General features: G+C 46.4%; 1 protein-coding gene across 1 annotated transcript in view; it reads left to right on the top strand.

The window, feature by feature from the left end:
- The first annotated feature begins 5,119 nt into the window (after nt 1-5,119).
- btr01 (bloodthirsty-related gene family, member 1) overlaps nt 5,120-7,136 on the top strand; it is a 53,477-nt gene continuing 51,460 nt past the window's right edge. The window contains exons 1-2 of the mRNA XM_047364632.1: nt 5,120-5,903; nt 6,454-6,770. The gene's annotated coding sequence lies outside the window, so the exon portion shown is untranslated. The remainder of the gene's footprint in view (nt 5,904-6,453; nt 6,771-7,136) is intronic.

Genomic DNA, 7,136 nt, shown 5'->3' with positions numbered 1-7,136 from the left:
GAGACAACATGTGTTGCAAATTGGCGCTATATAAATAAACTGTATTGATTTATATATATATATATGGTGATAATTTAAAAAGTATACAAAATGACCATATAATATATATATATATATATATATATATATATATATATATATATATATATATGTATATACAGGGTTTGGACAATGAAACTAAAACACCTGGTTTTAGACCACAATAATTTATTAATATGGTGTAGGGCCTCCTTTTGCGGCCAATACAGCGTCAATCAGCTTCTATTCTATGCGCCTTATAATCCGGTGCGCCCTATATATGAAAACAGTTCTAAAATAGGCCATACATTGAAGGTGCGCCTTATAGTGCGGAAAATACAGTATATATACATATATATATATATATATGTATATATATATGTGTGTGTGTGTGTGTTTCTGTCTTGGCATCACAGTGAGAACCATTTTCCCGATTTCACCATCAAATTGAGCACCATTTGTACCAAAGTGAGGACATTTTGCTGGTCCTCACGACCTATTTTGCTAATGGTTAGGTTTAGGACTAAGGTGTGAATTGACTTTAGGTTAAGGTTAGGTAAGCACTGGTAATGGTTAGGTTTAGGGATATTGTCTGGGTTAGGGCATAGAAAGGGTTGAAAATGACTGAAAATCAATGGAAGTCAACACATGGTCCTCACTACATATAGCAAAACAAGAATGTGTGTATGTGTGTCTGTCCGTCTGTCCGTCTCTGTAAGTAAACAAAATATGGTCATTTTGTACACTTTTTAAATTATCACCTTAAATAGAAACATAGAAAATCCAGAAAAATTATCCTACTCAGTTGCACATTTATTTTAATCTTTAGAAAACTGTAAAAAAAAATTCTATTTTCTAAATTTGCCCTTAGTGTGCAGTCTCTTATTCTTATTTAATGTTTTTATATTTTTGTGTTTGCGTTAATCTGCATGCTTCCATTTGCCTGTTTGCTACTGCTACACCTGAATTTCCTCAGTGAGGGACGATTCTACTCTTCTCAACACAGTAATTTATTAACAGTGTATTAGGTCAGAGGCTGCAACACAGACCACAACAGGAGATCCTCCTGCAGTCAGCCATCACCATCTAAAAGGACTCTTTGAAGAAACTTGGATAATGGGAGTTCATTACAGTATTTTTCCCTTTATGGAGGTCCCAAACAATCATGGGGAAGACTGCCAACTTAAGTTGTCCAGCAGTCACCGACACCCTGCAGGGTAACGTGCAGGGTAAGCCACAAAAGGACAATTTCTAAACAAACATATGAATGGACGGTTGAGTGGAGGGAAAAGATTTGGTACAAAATGGTTCACGAAGAACAGAGATAACTTCAGCATTGAGTGGAATATGTATCAAAGCCCATTCAATAGTTTGGAGAAGATTCACAAGGCGTTGGACTGCAGCCGGAGCAACAGCTTCTAGAGCCACCACACACAGACTATCCAGGTGATGGGCTGCAACTGTTGCATTCATTGTGTTAAGCCCCTCCCAAACCAAAGACAACAGAAGCATCTTACCCGGGCTAAGGTGAAATAGGATAATTGCTCATGGGTCCAAAGTTCTTAAAATGTGAAAAGTAAATATTTGGAAATCAAGCTGTTTAAGGTCCAGTCGGAAGTTTCCACAGTCATTTGTGATTTCGGGTGCCATTTCATCTGCTGCTGTTGGTCCACTGGGTATATCAAGTTAAAAGTCACAGCAGTCATCTACCAGCAAAAATTATAGAGCATTTCCTTCTGCTGACAGGCATTAGGGAGATTCACATTTGACTTTGCAGCAGGACCTTTTCAGCCCACACTGCCAAAGATTAGGCCAATGGTTCAATAACCACTGGCCTGACCTGAACCATATTGAGAATCTATGGAGTATTGTCAAGAAGAATATCAGAGTCATCAGGCCCAACAACGCAGATTACCTCAAGGCTGCTATTAAAGCAACCTGAAATTCCATTACAACTCAGCAGGACCACAGGCTTGTCACCTCTATGCCACATCACATGAAGTAATTCTTGCCAAAGGAGGCCTATTCAAGTACTCGTACTCGTCGGCTTATCCGGGACCGGGTTGCGGGGGCAGCAGACTCAACAGAGACGCCCAGACGTCCCTCTCCTCAGACACCTCCTCCAGCTCCTCCGGATGGAGCCCAAGGCGTTCCCAGGCCAGGCGAGAGACATAGTCCCTCCAGCGTGTCCTGGGCCGTTCCCTGGGCCTACTCCCGGTGGGATGTGCCTGGAACACCTCCCGAGGAAGGCGTCCAGGAGGCATCCGTTATAGGTGCCCGAGCCACCTCAACTGGCGTCTCTCGATGTGGAGGAGCAGCGGCTCTACTCCAAGCCCCTCCCGGATGGTCGAGCTCCTCACCCTATCTCTAAGGGAGTGCCCGGCCACGCCACGGAGGAAGCTCATTTCAGCCGCTCATATCCGGGATCTCGTTCTTTCGGTCATGACCCGAAGTTCATGGCCATAGGTGAGGGTAGGAACGTAGACCGACCGGTAAATTGAGAGTTTTGCTTTTCGGCTCAGCTCTCTCTTCACCACAACGGACCGGCAGAGTGCCCCCATTACTGCGGCAGCCGCACCGATCCGTCTGTCGATCTCCCCCTCCATTTTTCCTCCACTCGTGAACAAAACCCCGAGATACTTAAACTCCTCCACTTGAGGCAGGAACTCCCCTGCAACCTGAAGAGGACAAGCCACCCTTTTCCGGTCGAGTACCATGGCCTCGGACTTGGAGAAGCTGATCTTCATCCCAGCCGCTTCACACTCGGCTGCGAACCGCCACAGCGCATGCTGTAGGTCTTGGCTAGAGGGGGCCAGCAGGACCACATCATCTGCAAAAAGAAGAGACATCTGGTCCCCAAACCAGACCCCCTCCGGCCCTTGGCTGCATCTAGAAATCCTGTCCATAAAAGTTATGAACAGGACCGGTGACAAAGGGCAGCCCTGTCGGAGTCCAACATGCACCGGGAACAGGTCCGACTTAGTGACGGCAATGCGGACCAAACTCCTGCTCCGCTCGTACAGGGACCGGATGGCCCCTAATAAAGGGCCCCCGATTCCATATTCCATACTCCTGGAGCACCCCCCACAGGGCATCACGAGGGACACAGTCGAATGCCTTCTCCAGGTCCACAAAACACATGTGAACCGACCGGTTGGGCAAACTCCCATGGACCCTCGAGCACCCTGTAGAGGGTATAGAGCTGGTCCAGTGTTCCACGATCGGGACAAAAACCACACTGCTCCTCCTGAAGCCGAGGTTCGACTATTGGCCGGACTCTCCTCTCCAATACCCTGGCGTAGGCCTTACCAGGGAGGCTGAGGAGTGTGATCCCCCTGTAGTTGGAACACACCCTCCGGTCACCCTTTTTATGAAGGGGGACCACCACCCCAGTCTGCCAGTCTAGAGGCACTGTCCCTGACCGCCACGCAATGTTGAAGAGGCGTGTCAACCATGACAGCCCAACAACATCCAGAGATTTGAGGTACTCAGGGCGGATCTCATCCACCCCCGAAGCCTTGCCACCGCGGAGCTTTTTAACCACCTCGATGACTTCAGCATAGGTGATGAAAGAGTCCAATCCCGAGTCCCCAGCCTCTGTTTCCACCATGGAATGCGTTATGGCAGGATTGAGGAGATCCTCGAAGTACTGCTTCCACCACCCGATAATGTCCTCAGTCGAGGTCAGCAGCCTCCCACCCCCACTATAAACGGTGTTGGCGAAGCACTGCTTCCCCCTCCTGAGGCGCCGGACAGTTTGCCAGAATCGCTTCGAGGCCAACCGGTAGTCCTTCTCCATGGCCTCACCGAACTCCTCCCAGGCCCAAGTTTTTGCCTCTTCCACAGCCCGGGCCGCAGCACGCTTGGCCTCACGGTACCCGTCAGCCGCCTCAGGAGTCCCACAAGCCAGCCACAGCTGATAGGACTCCTTCTTCAGCTTGACAGCAGCCCTTACTGCCGGTGTCCACCACCGGGTTCTGGGATTGCCGCCGCGACAGGCACCGCAGACCTTATGGCCACAGCTACGGGCAGCAGCATCGACAATAGATGCGGAGAACATGGTCCACTCGGACTCTATGTCTCCAACATCCCTCGGAATCTGGTCAAAGCTCTCCCGGAGGTGGGAGTTGAATACATCCCTGGCCGAGGGCTCCGTCAGGTGTTCTCAGCAGACCCCTCACTATGCGTTTGGGCCTACCAAGTCTGTCTGCTCAGCCCCTCTCTTCTCCCGAGTGTCCAAAACATGCGGCCGAAGGTCTGATGATACGACAACAAAGTCGATGATCGACCTCCTGCCTAGGGTGTCCTGGTGCCAAGTGCACTGATGGACACCCTTATGTTTGAACATGGTGTTCGTTATGGACAAGCCGTGACTAGCACAGAAGTCCAATAACAAAACACCACTTGGATTCAGATCGGGGAGGCCATTCCTCCCGATCACGTCTCTCCAGGTGTCACTGTCGTTCCCCACATGGGCGTTGAAGTCCCCCAGCAGAATAATGGAGTCCCCGGGAGGGGCAATATCCAGCACCCCCGACAGGGATGCCAAGAAGGCCGGGTACTCTGCACTACCACTCGGCCCGTAGGCTGAAATGATAGTCAGAGACCTCTCCCCAACCCGAAGGCGCAGGGATACGACCCTCTCATCCACTGAGGTAAACCCCAACACGAGACGGCCGAGCTGGGGGTCGACAAGCAAACCCACACCAGCCCGCCGCCTCTCCCCGTGGGCCACTCCAGAGTAGAAGAGAGTCCAACCCCTCTCAAGGAGATGGGTTTCCAGAGCCCACGCTGTGCGTGGTGGCGAGCCCGACTATTTCTGGTCGATATTTCTCGACCTCCCGCACAAGCTCAGGCTCCTTCCCGCCCAGCGAGGTGACATTCCACGTCCCTAGAGCCAGCCTAAGCATCCGGGGATCGGGCCGCTGAGGTCTCCACCTTCGTCCGCCACCCAATCCTCTTTGCACCGGTCCCTCACGGTTCCCCCTGCAGGTGGTGGGCCGACTGGGGGATGGCCTTGCGTCTCTCGTTCAGGCTTGGCCCGGCCGGGTCCCGCAAGGAGCAACCCGGCCACTAGGCGCTCTCCGGCGAGTCCCGACCCCAGGCCTGGCTCCACGGTGGGACCACGGCTCCGCCGTACCGGGCGACGTCACGTGCCTTGATATTTTTGTCCTCATGAGGGATTCTTGAACCTTTCAATTACTGAGTACTGAGTGCTATATTATGTACAGTACTGGTCAAAATTATCAAATGAATAGAAATGAACATTTGAAAGTTTATCACTGTGTGTAGTGAATATCGCATTTCTTTTATCTTTCAGGTTCTCCAGGCCCCTCATCTTTGAAGCATCTTCTGTTGATACCTAAAGTGAGAAATAAAAGAGAAGGTTAAGCGTCTTCTTCTGATTACGGCCTTCAGATGTGGAACAACCTCCCTGAAGACCTGAGGGCAGCTGAGAGTTTGGATGCTTTAAAAACAAGCTAAAGACTCATCTATTCATTTTGACTTTATTTTCTTTAGGTTTATTGCAATTTATTATTTCATGGTTTATTATTATACATACATTTTAGTTAAAATGTTTAGCTATTATATCATGTATTTGTGTTTAATGTTTTATGGCTCTAAGTTAGCGCTAATCTTGTCAAGCACTGTTGTGTTTTTATAATACTGTTATTGGTCATCACAGATATTATTGTTTGCTATTTAAGTTTTTTATGTTCAGTATTTACAATTTTAGATTACTATAACTTTGTTTTTTTTTTACAAATTTTACTTATGTATCTATTTTATAATTAGTTTCTTTATATCCAGTGTTTCCTCTGTATGTCATGTTAAACTAGGTTTTTGTTGGACCAGTGTGCAGGCAAGGGGATGGTAGCCACATGGTGAGTGGAAATCTCCTAATTAATTTCTGAATGTGGTATTTCTGAATGAAAAAAAAAATCTACTTAGAATAAACCTTTTTATTATACATTCTTAATGTTTGCACAATCCAGTCCAAATATAATAAAGCTGTTTATAAACATTTTTAGATCATAGTCAACATTGACAGTCATTCCAAAACCCACAAACACATTCCAACCTTTCACCATTAATATAACCAAAAATACAGTAAACACTTCCCAAATCATTTTGATTTGTGGCTTAAACTTAGCATATTTTCAATTGCATTTCATTCATTTAATGGGGTGTGGCACAGACATATAGTCTGTCCAAATTCTGAGAATCTCTTCTATTACTGCCACCTTTTTACGCTTTAAACTGTAGCCCTCCTGAGTTTAATGTGTTCAGTTGGCTTTAATTGGTTTCATTATACCTGTAGTCTGTATCCCTTAGCAGACACAGTTGTTAAAGTGTGTGATCCTCAGTCTTTAAATCATGAAACAAAAAACCGCCTGTAACCAGTCTGCTTGTGTTAACTCCTGTTCTTTTCAGACTTCTGACAACTATAAAGGTCATGTAATGCATCCCCAGCTTACCATGAACTTTTGGGATGAAGAGAGCAGAGATGAAAACAGCATACCTGCAGTGTGGAGTCGTACTGGTCCAGCAGGTTGGGTTGGATACATTCACCAGGTGAAGGGTAAGAAGGGAGTGGCTTTAAGCATACTAGAGGAGGAGAACGACATGAGGAAAGAAGAGACTGGGAGAGACAGAAAGTTTCCATTCAGAAGATTTTGGATGTAAGCTGCATCGTTCACAGCCACTGAATGACAGAACAAATCTCCTATAAGTAACATCGTCAAGAAAAGGTAAGACATTAACAGAGACAGGAAAACACACTGGAGCTATCTTATTCACTCAAACTGAACTTTTTTTTATCAGTGTATTAAAGCCAAGGAGGGTGACAGTAAAACAGGGGAGTGTGTTATAGATAGATAGATAGATAGATAGATAGATAGATAGATAGATAGATAGATAGATAGCATTTATACAGGTCCTTCTCAAAATATTAGCATATTGTGATAAAGTTCATTATTTTCCATAATGTAATGATGAAAATTTAACATTCATATATTTTAGATTCATTGCACACTAACTGAAATATTTCAGGTCTTTTATTGTCTTAATACGGATGATTTTGGCATACAGCTCATGAAAACCCAAAATTCCTATCT

Source organism: Girardinichthys multiradiatus, chromosome 5, assembly GCF_021462225.1.
Source record: "Girardinichthys multiradiatus isolate DD_20200921_A chromosome 5, DD_fGirMul_XY1, whole genome shotgun sequence".
Lineage (NCBI taxonomy): Eukaryota > Metazoa > Chordata > Actinopteri > Cyprinodontiformes > Goodeidae > Girardinichthys > Girardinichthys multiradiatus.
Note: the sequence above shows the minus strand (reverse complement) of the source record. Positions and strands in the feature narration are given on the sequence as shown.